Below are 20,107 nucleotides of genomic sequence, written 5' to 3' on the forward strand. Positions count from 1 at the left end.
CTGGCTGAAGACGGCTGAAATGCCAGAAACCGGTCCTAGGAAGCTTGTTTCCGGTCCAGGGAAGACATGGCTTGGCAGTTCGGGCTGGACTGTTCCCATGAGGCACAGGGTCAGACTGATTTGCATATGGCCATGTCTGAACTGGGGTGGCAGAGTGGGCTAAAGAACGGTGATGGATTAAACCCAGATCAGTTGATTGGGGGTGAGTGCTTGCAATGTTCAACACTCCGTCCATCATTTCCTTTGGTTTTGCTGTGTTCGCCTTAAGTTGGCAGGGTATGCTCAGACGTTTGTCCCTTGCTCACTTTGCCACTGGATTCAAGCAAGCCTGGCTGAAGATGGCTGAAATGCCAGAAACCGGTCCTAGGAAGCTTGTTTCCGGTCCAGGGAAGACATGGCTTGGCAGTTCGGGCTGGACTGTTCCCATGAGGCACAGAGTCAGACTGATTTGCATATGGCCATGTCTGAACTGGGGTGGCAGAGTGGGCTAAAGAATGGTGATGGATTAAACCCAGATCAGTTGACTGGGGGGGAGTGCTTGCAATGTTCAACACTCCGTCCATCATTTCCTTTGGTTTTTGCTTTGCTCGCCATAAGTTGGCAGGGTATGCTCAGACGTGAGTCCCTTGCTCACTTTGCCACTGGATTAAAGCAAGCCTGGCTCAAGACGGCTGAAATGCCAGAAACCGGTCCTAGGAAGCTTGTTTCCGGTCCAGGGAAGAAATGGCTTGGCAGTTCGGGCTGGACTGTTCCCATGAGGCACAGGGTCAGACTGATTTGCATATGGCCATGTCTGAACTGGGCTGGCAGAGTGGGCTAAAGAACGGTGATGGATTAAACACAGATCAGTTGACTGGGGGTGAGTGCTTGCAATGTTCAACACTCCGTCCATCATTTCCTTTGGTTTTGCTGTGTTCGCCATAAGTTGGCAGGGTATGCTCAGACATGAGTCCCTTGCTCACTTTGCCACTGGATTCAAGCAAGCCTGGCTGAAGACGGCTGAAATGCCAGAAACCGGTCCTAGGAAGCTTGTTTCCAATCCAGGGAAGACATGGCTTGGCAGTTCGGGCTGGACTGTTCCCATGAGGCACAGGGTCAGACTGATTTGCATATGGCCTTGTCTGAACTGGGGTGGCAGAGTGGGCTAAAGAACGGTGATGGATTAAACCCAGATCAGTTGATTGGGGGTGAGTGCTTGCAATGTTCAACACTCCGTCCATCATTTCCTATGGTTTTGCTGTGTTCGCCTTAAGTTGGCAGGGTATGCTCAGACGTGAGTCCCTTGCTCACTTTGCCACTGGATTCAAGCAAGCCTGGCTGAAGACGGCTGAAATGCCAGAAACCGGTCCTAGGAAGCTTGTTTCCGGTCCAGGGAAGACATGGCTTGGCAGTTCGGGCTGGACTGTTCCCATGAGGCACAGAGTCAGACTGATTTGCATATGGCCATGTCTGAACTGGGGTGGCAGAGTGGGCTAAAGAATGGTGATGGATTAAACCCAGATCAGTTGACTGGGGGGGAGTGCTTGCAATGTTCAACACTCCGTCCATCATTTCCTTTGGTTTTTGCTTTGCTCGCCATAAGTTGGCAGGGTATGCTCAGACGTGAGTCCCTTGCTCACTTTGCCACTGGATTCAAGCAAGCCTGGCTGAAGATGGCTGAAATGCCAGAAACCGGTTCTAGGAAGCTTGTTTCCGGTCCAGGGAGGAAATGGCTTGGCAGTTCGGGCTGGACTGTTCCCATGAGGCACAGGGTCAGACTGATTTGCATATGGCCATGTCTGAACTGGGCTGGCAGAGTGGGCTAAAGAACGGTGATGGATTACACCCAGATCAGTTGACTGGGGGTGAGTGCTTGCAATGTTCAACACTCCGTCCATCATTTCCTTTGGTTTTTGCTTTGTTCGCCATAAGTTGGCAGGGTATGCTCAGATGTGAGTCCCTTGCTCACTTTGCCACTGGATTCAAGCAAGCCTGGCTGAAGACGGCTGAAATGCCAGAAACCGGTCCTAGGAAGCTTGTTTCCGGTCCAGGGAAGACATGGCTTGGCAGTTCGGGCTGGACTGTTCCCATAAACCCAGATCAGTTGACTGGGGGTGAGTGCTTGCAATGTTCAACACTCCGTCCATCATTTCCTTTGGTTTTGCTGTGTTCGCCATAAGTTGGCAGGGTATGCTCAGACGTGAGTCCCTTGCTCACTTTGCCACTGGATTCAAGCAAGCCTGGCTCAAGACGGCTGAAATGCCAGAAACCGGTCCTAGGAAGCTTGTTTCCGGTCCAGGGAAGACATGGCTTGGCAGTTCGGGCTGGACTGTTCCCATAAACCCAGATCAGTTGACTGGGGGTGAGTGCTTGCAATGTTCAACACTCCGTCCATCATTTCCTTTGGTTTTGCTGTGTTCGCCATAAGTTGGCAGGGTATGCGCAGACGTGAGTCCCTTGCTCACTTTGCCACTGGATTCAAGCAAGCCTGGCTCAAGACGGCTGAAATGCCAGAAACCGGTCCTAGGAAGCTTGTTTCCGGTCCAGGGAAGACATGGCTTGGCAGTTCGGGCTGGACTGTTCCCATGAGGCACAGGGTCAGACTGATTTGCATATGGCCATGTCTGAACTGGGGTGGCAGAATGGGCTAAAGAACGGTGATGGATTAAACCCAGATCAGTTGATTGGGGGTGAGTGCTTGCAATGTTCAACACTCCGTCCATCATTTCCTTTGGTTTTGCTGTGTTCGCCATAAGTTGGCAGGGTATGCTCAGACGTGAGTCCCTTGCTCACTTTGCCACTGGATTCAAGCAAGCCTGGCTGAAGACGGCTGAAATGCCAGAAACCGGTCCTAGGAAGCTTGTTTCCGGTCCAGGGAAGACATGGCTTGGCAGTTCGGGCTGGACTGTTCCCATGAGGCACAGGGTCAGACTGATTTGCATATGGCCATGTCTGAACTGGGGTGGCAGAGTGGGCTAAAGAACGGTGATGGATTAAACCCAGATCAGTTGATTGGGGGTGAGTGCTTGCAATGTTCAACACTCCGTCCATCATTTCCTTTGGTTTTGCTGTGTTCGCCTTAAGTTGGCAGGGTATGCTCAGACGTTTGTCCCTTGCTCACTTTGCCACTGGATTCAAGCAAGCCTGGCTGAAGATGGCTGAAATGCCAGAAACCGGTCCTAGGAAGCTTGTTTCCGGTCCAGGGAAGACATGGCTTGGCAGTTCGGGCTGGACTGTTCCCATGAGGCACAGAGTCAGACTGATTTGCATATGGCCATGTCTGAACTGGGGTGGCAGAGTGGGCTAAAGAATGGTGATGGATTAAACCCAGATCAGTTGACTGGGGGGGAGTGCTTGCAATGTTCAACACTCCGTCCATCATTTCCTTTGGTTTTTGCTTTGCTCGCCATAAGTTGGCAGGGTATGCTCAGACGTGAGTCCCTTGCTCACTTTGCCACTGGATTAAAGCAAGCCTGGCTCAAGACGGCTGAAATGCCAGAAACCGGTCCTAGGAAGCTTGTTTCCGGTCCAGGGAAGAAATGGCTTGGCAGTTCGGGCTGGACTGTTCCCATGAGGCACAGGGTCAGACTGATTTGCATATGGCCATGTCTGAACTGGGCTGGCAGAGTGGGCTAAAGAACGGTGATGGATTAAACACAGATCAGTTGACTGGGGGTGAGTGCTTGCAATGTTCAACACTCCGTCCATCATTTCCTTTGGTTTTGCTGTGTTCGCCATAAGTTGGCAGGGTATGCTCAGACATGAGTCCCTTGCTCACTTTGCCACTGGATTCAAGCAAGCCTGGCTGAAGACGGCTGAAATGCCAGAAACCGGTCCTAGGAAGCTTGTTTCCAATCCAGGGAAGACATGGCTTGGCAGTTCGGGCTGGACTGTTCCCATGAGGCACAGGGTCAGACTGATTTGCATATGGCCTTGTCTGAACTGGGGTGGCAGAGTGGGCTAAAGAACGGTGATGGATTAAACCCAGATCAGTTGATTGGGGGTGAGTGCTTGCAATGTTCAACACTCCGTCCATCATTTCCTATGGTTTTGCTGTGTTCGCCTTAAGTTGGCAGGGTATGCTCAGACGTGAGTCCCTTGCTCACTTTGCCACTGGATTCAAGCAAGCCTGGCTGAAGACGGCTGAAATGCCAGAAACCGGTCCTAGGAAGCTTGTTTCCGGTCCAGGGAAGACATGGCTTGGCAGTTCGGGCTGGACTGTTCCCATGAGGCACAGAGTCAGACTGATTTGCATATGGCCATGTCTGAACTGGGGTGGCAGAGTGGGCTAAAGAATGGTGATGGATTAAACCCAGATCAGTTGACTGGGGGGGAGTGCTTGCAATGTTCAACACTCCGTCCATCATTTCCTTTGGTTTTTGCTTTGCTCGCCATAAGTTGGCAGGGTATGCTCAGACGTGAGTCCCTTGCTCACTTTGCCACTGGATTCAAGCAAGCCTGGCTGAAGATGGCTGAAATGCCAGAAACCGGTTCTAGGAAGCTTGTTTCCGGTCCAGGGAGGAAATGGCTTGGCAGTTCGGGCTGGACTGTTCCCATGAGGCACAGGGTCAGACTGATTTGCATATGGCCATGTCTGAACTGGGCTGGCAGAGTGGGCTAAAGAACGGTGATGGATTACACCCAGATCAGTTGACTGGGGGTGAGTGCTTGCAATGTTCAACACTCCGTCCATCATTTCCTTTGGTTTTTGCTTTGTTCGCCATAAGTTGGCAGGGTATGCTCAGATGTGAGTCCCTTGCTCACTTTGCCACTGGATTCAAGCAAGCCTGGCTGAAGACGGCTGAAATGCCAGAAACCGGTCCTAGGAAGCTTGTTTCCGGTCCAGGGAAGACATGGCTTGGCAGTTCGGGCTGGACTGTTCCCATAAACCCAGATCAGTTGACTGGGGGTGAGTGCTTGCAATGTTCAACACTCCGTCCATCATTTCCTTTGGTTTTGCTGTGTTCGCCATAAGTTGGCAGGGTATGCTCAGACGTGAGTCCCTTGCTCACTTTGCCACTGGATTCAAGCAAGCCTGGCTCAAGACGGCTGAAATGCCAGAAACCGGTCCTAGGAAGCTTGTTTCCGGTCCAGGGAAGACATGGCTTGGCAGTTCGGGCTGGACTGTTCCCATAAACCCAGATCAGTTGACTGGGGGTGAGTGCTTGCAATGTTCAACACTCCGTCCATCATTTCCTTTGGTTTTGCTGTGTTCGCCATAAGTTGGCAGGGTATGCTCAGACGTGAGTCCCTTGCTCACTTTGCCACTGGATTCAAGCAAGCCTGGCTCAAGACGGCTGAAATGCCAGAAACCGGTCCTAGGAAGCTTGTTTCCGGTCCAGGGAAGACATGGCTTGGCAGTTCGGGCTGGACTGTTCCCATGAGGCACAGGGTAAGACTGATTTGCATATGACCATGTCTGAACTGGGGTGGCAGAATGGGCTAAAGAACGGTGATGGATTAAACCCAGATCAGTTGATTGGGGGTGAGTGCTTGCAATGTTCAACACTCCGTCCATCATTTCCTTTGCTTTTGCTGTGTTCGCCATAAGTTGGCAGGGTATGCTCAGACGTGAGTCCCTTGCTCACTTTGCCACTGGATTCAAGCAAGCCTGGCTGAAGACGGCTGAAATGCCAGAAACCGGTCCTAGGAAGCTTGTTTCCGGTCCAGGGAAGACATGGCTTGGCAGTTCGGGCTGGACTGTTCCCATGAGGCACAGGGTCAGACTGATTTGCATATGGCCATGTCTGAACTGGGGTGGCAGAGTGGGCTAAAGAACGGTGATGGATTAAACCCAGATCAGTTGATTGGGGGTGAGTGCTTGCAATGTTCAACACTCCGTCCATCATTTCCTTTGGTTTTGCTGTGTTCGCCTTAAGTTGGCAGGGTATGCTCAGACGTGAGTCCCTTGCTCACTTTGCCACTGGATTCAAGCAAGCCTGGCTGAAGATGGCTGAAATGCCAGAAACCGGTCCTAGGAAGCTTGTTTCCGGTCCAGGGAAGACATGGCTTGGCAGTTCGGGCTGGACTGTTCCCATGAGGCACAGAGTCAGACTGATTTGCATATGGCCATGTCTGAAGTGGGGTGGCAGAGTGGGCTAAAGAATGGTGATGGATTAAACCCAGATCAGTTGACTGGGGGGGAGTGCTTGCAATGTTCAACACTCCGTCCATCATTTCCTTTGGTTTTTGCTTTGCTCGCCATAAGTTGGCAGGGTATGCTCAGACGTGAGTCCCTTGCTCACTTTGCCACTGGATTAAAGCAAGCCTGGCTCAAGACGGCTGAAATGCCAGAAACCGGTCCTAGGAAGCTTGTTTCCGGTCCAGGGAAGAAATGGCTTGGCAGTTCGGGCTGGACTGTTCCCATGAGGCACAGGGTCAGACTGATTTGCATATGGCCATGTCTGAACTGGGCTGGCAGAGTGGGCTAAAGAACGGTGATGGATTAAACACAGATCAGTTGACTGGGGGTGAGTGCTTGCAATGTTCAACACTCCGTCCATCATTTCCTTTGGTTTTGCTGTGTTCGCCATAAGTTGGCAGGGTATGCTCAGACATGAGTCCCTTGCTCACTTTGCCACTGGATTCAAGCAAGCCTGGCTGAAGACGGCTGAAATGCCAGAAACCGGTCCTAGGAAGCTTGTTTCCAATCCAGGGAAGACATGGCTTGGCAGTTCGGGCTGGACTGTTCCCATGAGGCACAGGGTCAGACTGATTTGCATATGGCCTTGTCTGAACTGGGGTGGCAGAGTGGGCTAAAGAACGGTGATGGATTAAACCCAGATCAGTTGATTGGGGGTGAGTGCTTGCAATGTTCAACACTCCGTCCATCATTTCCTATGGTTTTGCTGTGTTCGCCTTAAGTTGGCAGGGTATGCTCAGACGTGAGTCCCTTGCTCACTTTGCCACTGGATTCAAGCAAGCCTGGCTGAAGACGGCTGAAATGCCAGAAACCGGTCCTAGGAAGCTTGTTTCTGGTCCAGGGAAGACATGGCTTGGCAGTTCGGGCTGGACTGTTCCCATGAGGCACAGAGTCAGACTGATTTGCATATGGCCATGTCTGAACTGGGGTGGCAGAGTGGGCTAAAGAATGGTGATGGATTAAACCCAGATCAGTTGACTGGGGGGGAGTGCTTGCAATGTTCAACACTCCGTCCATCATTTCCTTTGGTTTTTGCTTTGCTCGCCATAAGTTGGCAGGGTATGCTCAGACGTGAGTCCCTTGCTCACTTTGCCACTGGATTCAAGCAAGCCTGGCTGAAGATGGCTGAAATGCCAGAAACCGGTTCTAGGAAGCTTGTTTCCGGTCCAGGGAAGAAATGGCTTGGCAGTTCGGGCTGGACTGTTCCCATGAGGCACAGGGTCAGACTGATTTGCATATGGCCATGTCTGAACTGGGCTGGCAGAGTGGGCTAAAGAACGGTGATGGATTACACCCAGATCAGTTGACTGGGGGTGAGTGCTTGCAATGTTCAACACTCCGTCCATCATTTCCTTTGGTTTTTGCTTTGTTCGCCATAAGTTGGCAGGGTATGCTCAGATGTGAGTCCCTTGCTCACTTTGCCACTGGATTCAAGCAAGCCTGGCTGAAGACGGCTGAAATGCCAGAAACCGGTCCTAGGAAGCTTGTTTCCGGTCCAGGGAAGACATGGCTTGGCAGTTCGGGCTGGACTGTTCCCATAAACCCAGATCAGTTGACTGGGGGTGAGTGCTTGCAATGTTCAACACTCCGTCCATCATTTCCTTTGGTTTTGCTGTGTTCGCCATAAGTTGGCAGGGTATGCTCAGACGTGAGTCCCTTGCTCACTTTGCCACTGGATTCAAGCAAGCCTGGCTCAAGACGGCTGAAATGCCAGAAACCGGTCCTAGGAAGCTTGTTTCCGGTCCAGGGAAGACATGGCTTGGCAGTTCGGGCTGGACTGTTCCCATAAACCCAGATCAGTTGACTGGGGGTGAGTGCTTGCAATGTTCAACACTCCGTCCATCATTTCCTTTGGTTTTGCTGTGTTCGCCATAAGTTGGCAGGGTATGCTCAGACGTGAGTCCCTTGCTCACTTTGCCACTGGATTCAAGCAAGCCTGGCTCAAGACGGCTGAAATGCCAGAAACCGGTCCTAGGAAGCTTGTTTCCGGTCCAGGGAAGACATGGCTTGGCAGTTCGGGCTGGACTGTTCCCATGAGGCACAGGGTCAGACTGATTTGCATATGGCCATGTCTGAACTGGGGTGGCAGAATGGGCTAAAGAACGGTGATGGATTAAACCCAGATCAGTTGATTGGGGGTGAGTGCTTGCAATGTTCAACACTCCGTCCATCATTTCCTTTGGTTTTGCTGTGTTCGCCATAAGTTGGCAGGGTATGCTCAGACGTGAGTCCCTTGCTCACTTTGCCACTGGATTCAAGCAAGCCTGGCTGAAGACGGCTGAAATGCCAGAAACCGGTCCTAGGAAGCTTGTTTCCGGTCCAGGGAAGACATGGCTTGGCAGTTCGGGCTGGACTGTTCCCATGAGGCACAGGGTCAGACTGATTTCCATATGGCCATGTCTGAACTGGGGTGGCAGAGTGGGCTAAAGAACGGTGATGGATTAAACCCAGATCAGTTGATTGGGGGTGAGTGCTTGCAATGTTCAACACTCCGTCCATCATTTCCTTTGGTTTTGCTGTGTTCGCCTTAAGTTGGCAGGGTATGCTCAGACGTGAGTCCCTTGCTCACTTTGCCACTGGATTCAAGCAAGCCTGGCTGAAGACGGCTGAAATGCCAGAAACCGGTCCTAGGAAGCTTGTTTCTGGTCCAGGGAAGACATGGCTTGGCAGTTCGGGCTGGACTGTTCCCATGAGGCACAGAGTCAGACTGATTTGCATATGGCCATGTCTGAACTGGGGTGGCAGAGTGGGCTAAAGAATGGTGATGGATTAAACCCAGATCAGTTGACTGGGGGGGAGTGCTTGCAATGTTCAACACTCCGTCCATCATTTCCTTTGGTTTTTGCTTTGCTCGCCATAAGTTGGCAGGGTATGCTCAGACGTGAGTCCCTTGCTCACTTTGCCACTGGATTCAAGCAAGCCTGGCTCAAGACGGCTGAAATGCCAGAAACCGGTCCTAGGAAGCTTGTTTCCGGTCCAGGGAAGAAATGGCTTGGCAGTTCGGGCTGGACTGTTCCCATGAGGCACAGGGTCAGACTGATTTGCATATGGCCATGTCTGAACTGGGCTGGCAGAGTGGGCTAAAGAACGGTGATGGATTAAACACAGATCAGTTGACTGGGGGTGAGTGCTTGCAATGTTCAACACTCCGTCCATCATTTCCTTTGGTTTTGCTGTGTTCGCCATAAGTTGGCAGGGTATGCTCAGACATGAGTCCCTTGCTCACTTTGCCACTGGATTCAAGCAAGCCTGGCTGAAGACGGCTGAAATGCCAGAAACCGGTCCTAGGAAGCTTGTTTCCAATCCAGGGAAGACATGGCTTGGCAGTTCGGGCTGGACTGTTCCCATGAGGCACAGGGTCAGACTGATTTGCATATGGCCATGTCTGAACTGGGGTGGCAGAGTGGGCTAAAGAACGGTGATGGATTAAACCCAGATCAGTTGATTGGGGGTGAGTGCTTGCAATGTTCAACACTCCGTCCATCATTTCCTTTGGTTTTGCTGTGTTCGCCTTAAGTTGACAGGTATGCTCAGACGTGAGTCCCTTGCTCACTTTGCCACTGGATTCAAGCAAGCCTGGCTGAAGACGGCTGAAATGCCAGAAACCGGTCCTAGGAAGCTTGTTTCCGGTCCAGGGAAGACATGGCTTAGCAGTTCGGGCTGGACTGTTCCCATGAGGCACAGAGTCAGACTGATTTGCATATGGCCATGTCTGAACTGGGGTGGCAGAGTGGGCTAAAGAATGGTGATGGATTAAACCCAGATCAGTTGACTGGGGGGGAGTGCTTGCAATGTTCAACACTCCGTCCATCATTTCCTTTGGTTTTGATGTGTTCGTCATAAGTTGGCAGGGTATGCTCAGACGTGAGTCCCTTGCTCACTTTGCCACTGGATTCAAGCAAGCCTGGCTGAAGACGGCTGAAATGCCAGAAACCGGTCCTAGGAAGCTTGTTTCCGGCCCAGGGAAGACTTGGCTTGGCAGTTCGGGCTGGACTGCTCCCATGAGGCACAGGGTCAGACTGATTTGCATTTGGCCATGTCTGAACTGGGGTGGCAGAGTGGGCTAAAGAACGGTGATGGATTAAACCCGGATCAGTTGACTGGGGGTGAGTGCTTGCAATGTTCAACACTACGTCCATCATTTCCTTTGGTTTTGCTGTGTTTGCCATAAGTTGGCAGGGCATGCTCAGATGTGAGTCCCTTGCTCACTTTGCCACTGGATTCAAGCAAGCCTGGCTGAAGACGGCTGAAATGCCAGAAACCGGTCCTAGGAAGCTTGTTTCCAGTCCCGGGAAGACATGGCTTGGCAGTTCGGGCTGGACTGTTCCCATGAGGCACAGGGTCAGACTGATTTGCATATGGCCATGTCTGAACTGGGGTGGCAGAGTGGGCTAAAGAACGGTGATGGATTAAACCCAGATCAGTTGACTGGGGGTGAGTGCTTGCAATGTTCAACACTCCGTCCATCATTTCCTTTGGTTTTGTTGTGTTTGCCATGAGTTGGCAGGGCATGCTCAGACGTGAGTCCCTTGCTCACTTTGCCACTGGATTCAAGCAAGCCTGGCTGAAGACGGCTGAAATGCCAGAAACCGGTCCTAGGAAGCTTGTTTCCAGTCCCGGTAAGACATGGCTTGGCAGTTCGGGCTGGACTGTTCCCATGAGGCACAGGGTCAGACTGATTTGCATATGGCCATGTCTGAACTGGGGTGGCAGAGTGGGCTAAAGAACGGTGATGGATTAAACCCAGATCAGTTGACTGGGGGTGAGTGCTTGCAATGTTCAACACTCCGTCCATCATTTCCTTTGGTTTTGCGATGTTCAAATGAAACCATAAAAATATTTGCATACGCTGGTGCCCCAGAAAAACCCATAGAGGTTCCTGAGAGTTGTGCGTAATATGAGTCATCCCATTTGAAGTAGCTGTGGTGCAGACAATAGTGTAATAGTTGTAACAGAGATATCTTTTCGGTGTCAATGTCTTCTAACTGCAGTAATGCCCACTCAACTGCTTCTATTCCGGCTTAATGTGGTATAGATGTATAAAGGGCTACCACATCGATGGTACACAATAGCCAAGATGCTTGTACGCCAGATTGGATATCTTCTAATTTAGATAGGAAATCCGTAGTGTCTTTTACATACGATGTCCAATTTTGTACACATTTTTGTAAGAAGTGATCAAGATATCTTCCGATTGGATCAAATATTGATCCACAACCTGAAACGATTGGTCTGAATGGTGGGTCTTCGAGGTTTTTGTGAATCTTGGGTATCATATACAAATGCGGTCTGCGTGGGTTCGGAGTTGTGAGGTATGATTTAGTCGGTCCCTCAATCCACTCCAACTCCAATGCATTTTGTAAAATGTTTTCCAACAACTCTGAGAGTTCCAAGGTTGGATCAGTTGGCAAAGGAGATATATTTCAGGATCCATAACATGTGAGTTGACTTTTTGATGATAAAATGTAGTGTCCATTAATACTATAGCCCCACCTTTATCAGCCGGCTGAATAGTTATTTCAGGGTTGCTTGCTATTGCTTTAATAGTGATTCTATCATGTTTAGTCAGGTTATGATGACTGCTTTTCTTCAGATTCAAAGCCTTTATACATGTTTTTTGACCATTATTTCAAATGTATCTAGCATTTTGTACGAAGTAGGTGCTTGAAACGTGCTTTTGGGCTTAAATTTCACGTTTTCAGTTGTCTGTTGGAGATGTTCAGTAATGGCCACATTAGCAAAAAAGTGTCGTAGACGTAGAGTACGCATAAACCTGAATAAAGATATGTCAACTTCCATGGTGTTGGTGGCGCTAGTGGGTACGAATGACAATCCTTTGTTCAGAACTTTGATTTGCTGAGATGTTAACTTCACTGAGGAGATATTAACTATTAGACTATGTTCTTTCCGCTGCGAAATGATTTGCCCCCCTTTTCCTCTCCTGGTCGGACGTGTGTGCTTGATGCTTCTTTGTGTGTTACCGGTGGTAATCCTTGATCTGGGGCCTGTGACAAAAAAGACACGGTACTAGTTGTCTGTATCTGCTCAATTGGATCTGATGTGGATCCTGTTAAGATGGTTGCTGATGTGCCTGGTTGTACTGGGGTCCTGTTAGTGGAAATCTCCTTATCAGTCACTAGGCTTTCCTCAGATGAATGAGTTGTAGGTTTCCTTTGATCAAATCTTTTTCTGGCATATATCTATGCCCACGTGTAAACTTCATTTAGTTTGTAGTCTATTGTATCTCTCTTGTATTTCCTTAGTTTACCTTCCTGGAGTTCTTTACTATATTTTTCTAACTTTTGATTTAATCCCTCTAAATTGATTTGCCAGGTGTTTTGTTCCATTCTTAATTCCAGTTCTCCTTTTAAAGTTGAAATTTCATCCTCAAGCTCTCGTATTGTTTTTGATAATTCCTCAATGATCAATAAAATGAGGTCTAGTGAGCATTTATTTAAAATCGAATACCATTTATCCATGAAAGCCGGATTCAAATGAAATCGAAATAACATGGGTTTTATTGACAGACGTAGTCCTCTGGGTATGCGCTTAGCCTTATGGTACTGGACTAGCGTTGAGGCATGTAGTTTTTGATTAAGTTGTCTTCTGGTTAGGTATTCCAATAGTTTTAGTTGTTGTGATATCGAGCCCCCATGGGCATCCATTGATCTTACTTCTTGGATTAGAGCATATATTTCAGTTGCCTGATCTGATGTATAAACCATCGTTGTAGCTCTATTGTCCATTATATTTGTGATAGATTCAAACAACATTGTTTGTGGGTCCAACCTCCTGGGTTTGACAGAATAAGACGTATATTTGTTACAGGGTAGGGGGTGCACTCCTCAATTTATCAAGTTTTTCCTTATTTTAAATTGGTGCTGCAGCAAGCAAGAGCTGCCAACTGATGCTGAGGAAGATACCAGGTTAATAACAAGTGTGAAAACTTGTATTTGCTGCGCACAATTCACATGGTATATGTACACCACTAGGTAAACATACATTCACAGGTTTTCCATTTATTTTCTGTTGAAGATTCAATTTCAAACCAAAAAGTTTATATGCTCTCATGCATTTATACATAACATTGTGAAAACAAAATATTTGCTTTGTACATCTGTATTCATATACATAAGGTTCAACAAGACTTGTACATATACAAATTTATACATTGATGGGTGCTCATGCCAAATGCATTTCGGAAAATAATGGTTCCTTTCTCAGGGACAATTCTGAAATAAAAATAAAATAATGTACTTTTAATGTTTGTCCACATGGAGGCTCGAAAAACACTGTTTCTGATAACTTTAGTTTGTTGAGATTTGGTTATGATCATGCATATTGAAATAATGTTAAAATAATGTGCCCTAAATATAGTGATGTGAAATCTCTATATGTGACAGAAAATCCTACCTTCAGTAGGCAGTTCTAACTTGCATAAACCAGCAATCCTAATGAAAAACAAACTGTAAAGACCAAATGTCAATCATGATGCAATGACAACCTAATTATGCTCAAAGATGAGATAGCAAGCCGATGCTGTTAAAAATACACTTAGATGGCTAGCTCTTACCTCTTAAAGGTTTATCATACACGAGTTCTGAAACACAAACCACCAAAATTAGGGCATCAAAATCTACCTATGGTAGGCATAAAATTCTGCCAATTGCACTTGTGGGCCATCCGCCCATAATCATCCTAGAAAGGAATATGCTACTTACCAGTATGCATCTGTTCTTGGCATGTAGAGCTGCAGAACCACACACTTAGGATAAGATCGCCATCTGGTGTTGGGCTCGGATGATTGCAGGTTGTTGTTGTCTTCGGAAGAAGCCTTTGGTCACGAGATAGGTGACTCCTCCTCTGGACAACAGTGCGCATGGGCATCCACTCCATCCTCAGATTGTTTTTCGCCATGATGGGAAATGGAGTGTATAAGAAATAAAGAGAAAGGATGTCCATGTGTAGTGTCTAATTAAGACAATGCTGGAACAGATACAGGTCCCGGGGAGGCGGGTGGGCGTGTGTGGCTCTGCAGCTCTACATGCCAAGAACAGATGCATACTGGTAAGTAGCATATTCCGTTCGAGGCATATGAGCTGCAGATCACACACTTAAGATAGACTATATAGCAGTGTCTCCCCTAGCGGTGGTCACCTGTATCCATTGCAGCGGTTTGGAATAGAGTTTTTAGGACAGCTTGGCCTACTGAAGCTTGTTGTTTGGATTGCACATCAACACAGTAATGTTTAGTGAAGGTGTGTGTGGTAGACCATGTGGCTGCTTTGCAAATATCTTCTAAGGGAATGTTCCCTAAGAATGCCATGGAAGCCCCTATTTTACGCGAGGAGTGCGCTCTAGGGGGAACTGTAAGAGTGCGTTTAGCTTTTTGGTAACATATTTGGATACATTTAACTATCCACCTGGCTATCCCTGATTTTGAAATGGGGTTGCCTTTATGTGGTGGAGCGAAAGCAACAAACAGCTGTTTGGTTTTGCGAAAAAGTTTGGTTCTGTCGATGTAATAAAGCAAGGCTTTTTTAACATCTACGGTATGAAGGGCTCTCTCAGCTACTGAGTCTGGATTAGGGAAGAAGACTGGTAGCTCGACTGATTGGTTAAGATGGAAAGGGGAAATGACTTTAGGGAGGAATTTTGGGTTTGTCCTAGGAACCACTTTGTTACGATGTAGTTGTAAGAATGGTTCTTCAAGAGTTAAGGCTTGTATCTCACTTACTCTCCGTAGGGATGTGATTGCGATAAGGAAAGCCACTTTCCAAGTTAGGAACTGCAGTTCGCATTTATGCATAGGTTCAAATGGAGGACCCATGAGCCTTGTGAGAACAATATTGAGATTCCACACTGGGGAAGGTGGTAATCTTGGAGGAATAATCCTTTTAAGACCCTCCATAAATGCTTTGATGGCTGGTACCTTAAAGAGGGACAGGTGTTGTCTATTTTGCAAGTAGGCTGCTAAGGCCGCTAGGTGTAGCCGTATGGAGGAATACGCTAAATTGCATCTTTGCAAGTGTAGTAAATAGCAAATAATGTTTTGGATGGAAGCATCTAGTGGACGTATGTCATTGTTAGCGCAGTAAATGGCAAATCTTTTCCATTTTGCTGCATAACACGCCCTAGTAGTAGGTCTTCTAGCCTCTTTTATGATATTCATACAGTCCGGTGGGAGGTTGAGGTAACCGAACTCTAAGACTTCAGGAGCCAGATTGCCAAGTTCAGTGTCTGAGGATCTGGGTGTCTGATTTCTCCATGGTTCTGGGTTAATAGAGCCGGGGAGAGGCGCAATTTTTGATGTGGAACTAGCGATAGTTCTAGAAGTGTGGTGAACCAGGGTTGACATGCCCAAGTGGGAGCTACTAGTATCAGTTTTAGCGACTGTTGTTTCAGCTTGCGTACCACAAATGGAATGAGTGGGACAGGCGGAAAAGCGTACCCAAATCTGCCTGACCAGTTCATCCATATTGCATTGCCCTTCGACTGTGAGTGTGGAAACCTGGCGGCGAAGGTTGGGCATTTTGAGTTTTCGTGAGTGGCGAACAGATCTATGTCTGGTTGGCCCCATTTTTGGAAGAATGGGAATAGGACTTTGGGGTGTAATTCCCATTCGTGGATTTGCTGTGTCTGGCGACTTAGGAGATCGGCAACCTGGTTGTGAACGCCTGGAAGGTGTTGCGCTAGTAGGTAGATGTTTTGGGGAGTTGCCCATCTCCAGATTTGCTGTGCAAGTCGGGACAGTTGGAGAGAATGTGTCCCCCCCTGTTTCTGTATGTAATACATTGTCGTCATATTGTCTGTGCGGATGAGGACAGTTTTGTTCTTTAGATGTACTTGAAAGGATTTGAGTGCTAGGAACACCGCTAGAAGTTCGAGGTGATTGATATGGAGCAGTTTGTGTTGAGTGGTCCATCTGCCCTAAATGGTGTATTGAAGGAGGTGGGCTCCCCACCCCGTGAGAGATGCGTCGGTGGTCAGCACTACTTGTGGAAGAGGCTCTAAGAACGGCCGCCCTTTGGACAGGTTGATGGTGTTCCACCATTTTAGTGAACGAAGTGAGCGACTGTCCACCAACACCAGATCGGTAAGTTGTCCGTGAGCCTGATTCCACTGTTGTGCTAGACACTCTTGCAAGGGCCGCATTTGAAGTCGTGCATGGGGTACGATGGAGATGCATGACGCCATCATGCCTAAAAGTTGCATAAACACTCTTGCTGGAAGAGAGTGTTGCGTTTGAAATTTTGAGATGAGATTTTGTATGTTGGCTATCCTGGCTGTGCTGGGATAAGCTATGGCCTTGGATGTATTTATGATGGCTCCCAGATATTGATGTATGTGGGAGGGTTGCAGTTGAGATTTGGGATAGTTGATGGTAAATCCCAAGTCGTGTAGGGTTTGAATAGTGCAGTGAGTGTGGAGAACGCATTTGTCGAGAGTATTGGCTTTTATGAGCCAATCGTCGAGATAGGGGAAGACATGGATTTGTTGTCTCCTGAGATGCGCTGCCACAACTGCTAAGCATTTGGTGAATACCCTGGGTGCAGTTGTTACTCCGAATGGGAGAACTGTGAACTGATAGTGTTGCCCGTCTACCACAAATCGTAGATATTTCCTGTGTGCGGGATGCATAGGGATGTGAAAGTATGCGTCCTTGAGGTCCAATGTGGCAAGGAAGTCGCCCTGTTGAAGTAGTGGGAGGACTTGTTGGAGAGTGATCATATGAAAGTGATCTGATTGTATGTATTGGTTTAGTAGCCTGAGGTCCAGTATGGGTCTTAAGGTCCCGTCCTTTTTGGGAATGAGGAAATATAGAGAATATACTCCTGTACCCTGATGTTGGAGTGGAACTGGTTCTATTGCGTGTTTTTGAAGCAAAGACCGAATTTCCTGTTTGAGGAGTGTGAGATGGTGTGGTGACATTGGACGATGTTTGGGTGGTATGTTTGGGGGGGTGTTCGTGAGTTCGAGGCAGTAGCCAAACTGGATAATTTGTCTTACCCACTTGTCTGTTGTTTTGGAATCCCAGACAGGTAGGAACTGTTGGAGTCTTCCCCCGACCGGAATGGAATGGTCTGGGGGGAGTGGAGGCAAGTCACTGTTTAGTGGCTGGAGAGGTGCGGGTGTTGGTGTTGCCCCGTCCTCGGCCCTTGGTATTGTTTCCCCTATATCCTCCTCTAAAATATCCTCTGTTAGGGGATGTTTGTCCGGTGGTTTTGAAAGTGGAAGAGGTGTCTGTTCCCACATTTTTGGAGGCTCCCATGTAAAAGGAGCGGCGAAAGGAGCCTCGAGGTTGTGTAGACTGTAATGCTCCCATTGATTTGGCAGTCTCATTATCTTTCTTCATCTTTTCTAGTGCAGTGTCGACTGCGGGTCCAAACAGTTGCTCCTGATTAAAGGGTTGAGCAAGAATGGTTGATTGTACTTCCGGCTTAAAGCCGGAAATACGTAGCCATGCGTGGCGTCTAAGTAACACGCTCGTGTTGACTGCCCTAGAGGCGGTGTCCGCTGCATCTAGCGCACATTTGATGGAGGCATTTGAAATTAGCTTTCCCTCTTGAATGAGGTCATTGGCCTCGGATTTGTACTGATCAGGCAGGTGTTGCAAAAGCTCCTCTAGTTGGTCATAATGAGCCCTATCATATCGAGCCAATAGGGCTTGTGTGTTGGCAATACGCCAGTGGTTAGCAGCTTGTGCGGCAACCCTTTTTCCCGAGGCCTCTAAGAGCTTAGACTCTTTGTCTGGGGGCGGTGTGTCTCCTGTTGTTTGGGAGTTAGCCCGCTTCCTTGCATTTGACACGACTAAAGAGTCTAGAGGGAGCTGCGCTTTGATGTAAGTGGGATCCTGAGGGGCCGGTCTATATTTTTTTTCTATTCGGGGGTTAAGAACCCTAGCTCTAACAGGGTCCTTAAAAACCTCAGTGGCATGCTTTATCACTCCCTTAATCATGGGTAAGATTTGAACAGATTTTTGCGACTGCTCAAATGTGTTGAGGAGAAAGTCCTCCTCAGGTGTATCTGTGTGCATGGTAATGCCATGGAACAGTGCCGCCCTGTTTATGAGTTGTCCAAACCCTAAATGGTCATCAGGAGGGGAGGGTTTGGAAGGGTATGTAGTGGGATCAGGAAAGTCAGGTAAAGGGAAAGCCCAGTCGTCTAAGGGCGCCGTGTCCGGGAGTGTAAAGGGATCATGAGGATCAGTAGGATTATCTGGGTCTCCCCCTCCCCCTAAATCATCATCATCATCCTGTGGAGGTGGTGTATGCGAAGGAGATGGTAAAGGGGAAGGAGGTGGGGGCAGGGGGGGTGGAATGAGAGGTAATATAGGAGAGGAAGGACGAATGGGTGAGGTGGCAAAGTCCTTCTTCTTCACGGGAGCGGGAGGAGGTGTTGTGTCCAGCTTCCTTTTCTTGTATGGCACAGCTGTGACATGTCCGGTTTTTGGCTTTATGTAAATCCTTTTATGCGTGGGATCCGGGCGAAAAAGTTCCTCATTGTCCGAAAGTGGCTTTGGCGCCGACTTTTTCGGCTCCGATCTGTGTTTTGGGAGATCGGCAGAGTCTTTGTGGACTTTTTTCGGTACCGAGGATGATTTTGGTGCAGAAGAACTTTTCGGTGTCGGCGTTGATTTAGGCGCCGAGGAACCTTTTGGTGCCGGTGGAGACTTCGGTGCCTAAGAACGTTTTGGTGCTGAGGGGGAGTTCGGCCTCGGAGCCTGCTTCGGTGCCGACAGAGGAGTCTTCGGTGCCGAAGGTATTGTGGGCACAGTAATATGAGGTGTACTCGAGCCCGAGCCACCTGCAGGCTTATATTTCTTCGGAGCCGGGCCGGAGGGCGGGGCCTCTGAAGATGATTTTCGGTCGCGACTGGGGCCAGCTGGTAGAGTCTTGACCAATGCCTTTTTTGGTGGGGTTGGGGTAGGGGCACTGGTACTAACACGCTGCCCCGGAGTGATGAGGTCATCCGAATCGTCAGCCTCAGATACGATTTGGAGGTCTTCGGAGTCGTCGTCAGGGACATCCTGGGCAAAGATGTCGTCTGGTTCTGGAGCTGGCCTGGCCATGATATGGCGTTGAGCTCTTCGGTCCCGGATGGTTTTCTTCAAACGGAATGCGGCGCAGGCTGGACAGCTGGATTCGTTGTGGTCCGGCGAGAGGCACAGGTTACAGACCTCGTGGTGGTCACTGTGGGGGAACTTTGCTCCACATTGGGGGCATTTTTTAAATCTTGTCCTTTCCATGAGCCGCGTCCGGAACCGGTCCGAGTGTATTTCGACGTCGAGTTGTAAAATTTTGGAAGGTTGTTTGATTGCTAGAAGTTTTCAGCTGGAGCGGAAAAAAGTTCATCCGAACCCAATGGCGGAAAAAAACAATCTGAGGATGGAGTGGATGCCCATGCGCACTATTGTCCAGAGGAGGAGTCACCTATCTCGTGACCAAAGGCTTCTTCCGAAGACAACAACAACCTGCAATCATCCGAGCCCAACACCAGATGGCGATCTTATCCTAAGTGTGTGATCTGCAGCTCATATGCCTCGAACACAATCTTACCTCAATAACACCCATTCTAACGAGTATCTGCACGAAAAAAGCAACAGAACAGAGAATTTGATTCTCAGCCTAGCGTAGTAAATACCATAAAAGACGCGTCTCGTTATAAACTAGCACTGTCATAACCGATGGTGCTCCGTACCTGAAAGCGTACTGATGGCGTTCAAGAAAGTAGCTTCCGTGATGTTTGCAAACATCTCACCCGAGTGCTCGCGGTTATAACGACGCGAAATCGGCATTAGTGGTTAACAACAATGACGGACTATTTTTAACAGTTCTAGACAAATGTTTCACTGGCGCCATGATTAAAAAGTGCCCTTTATAACGATATGCATTTTCGTATCACATGGCAAATAATGTGAACGGGAAACAAACGAAAATTGTAAATCTAAACAATGACTAAAAGACGTGCTATTTGGCATTCGTG

The sequence above is a fragment of the Triturus cristatus genome, chromosome 1_1 (assembly GCF_964204655.1).
Source record: "Triturus cristatus chromosome 1_1, aTriCri1.1, whole genome shotgun sequence".
Lineage (NCBI taxonomy): Eukaryota > Metazoa > Chordata > Amphibia > Caudata > Salamandridae > Triturus > Triturus cristatus.